The following is a 371-nucleotide window of genomic DNA, read 5'->3' on the forward strand; positions in this document are numbered from 1 at the left end:
GTTTTGAATCTGCTGGGACAAAGATGAATGAAACTTTTTTTATTCCATTGATTTCATCTGAATGTGAAGAGTATTTTTTAACCATGTCAGAAAAAAACAATATCTCACAGTATTTCTTTTTAAAATAATGTATTTTGAGCAGGAGCAACCATCACTGTAGCGTTAAGCCTGGACTACACACACGGCTGACAGCTGCATGGAGCTCTCATGCTTCAGTCACTATGGAGGCTGCGATCAGATGCCACACGAGCTGACAGGCAGGAGAGGGTAATCCGTTCCGCTGGTAGACCCGTCCTTCAGGAGACCGACTTTAATCGTGTAGCTTCTGACACGTCTGACCCGGTGTGTCTGCAGCTGCAGTCGGAGGCTGA

The sequence above is a fragment of the Pleuronectes platessa genome, chromosome 15 (genome assembly GCF_947347685.1).
Source record: "Pleuronectes platessa chromosome 15, fPlePla1.1, whole genome shotgun sequence".
Taxonomy (NCBI): domain Eukaryota; kingdom Metazoa; phylum Chordata; class Actinopteri; order Pleuronectiformes; family Pleuronectidae; genus Pleuronectes; species Pleuronectes platessa.